This window comes from Passer montanus, unplaced genomic scaffold (assembly GCF_014805655.1).
Source record: "Passer montanus isolate IOZ18808 unplaced genomic scaffold, ASM1480565v1 scaffold43, whole genome shotgun sequence".
Lineage (NCBI taxonomy): Eukaryota > Metazoa > Chordata > Aves > Passeriformes > Passeridae > Passer > Passer montanus.
Window position 1 is genome coordinate 2749807 of NW_024369151.1, and position 532 is coordinate 2750338.

Below are 532 nucleotides of genomic sequence, written 5' to 3' on the forward strand. Positions count from 1 at the left end.
CCCCCCGCCGAGATGGATTGTGTGTGCAGCTGATTGCACATTCATGAACATGTCAGCACATGTGGAGGGCATTTGATATGGAAATGCAAAATCAGTAAATTGAGGTGGCTGCAAAACACCCAGAGCACTGCGAGGATGAATCACCTCGTCTTTGTTTCCTCTGGTGAATCACTGCGGGGTTGTGCTGGAGCTCCACAGCTCAGCCCTTGGCCAAGGCTGAAAAAGTTGTTTGGGTTTATTTTTTAACTGTGTTTGTTAGACTCTCTGTCCATTCAAGTGGTCCTGAGCAAAGGAAATGACACTCCAATATCTCATTGCCAACCCTGCTGTGAGGATACCTTTGGCTGTCAGCACAAAACACTCTTTTGAGGGAGATGCTGCCTATCTCCCATCTCTCATCCCAACCTCTTGGAGGGTTTCCAGGAATAGCAACGTTCTTCACTCATTTTGTTTCTCAAATAAGATCACTGGATAAAAATAGACATCAGACAGGAGGAAAATGAGGGGAAAAAGGAAAGGTTAAAGCTGCCAC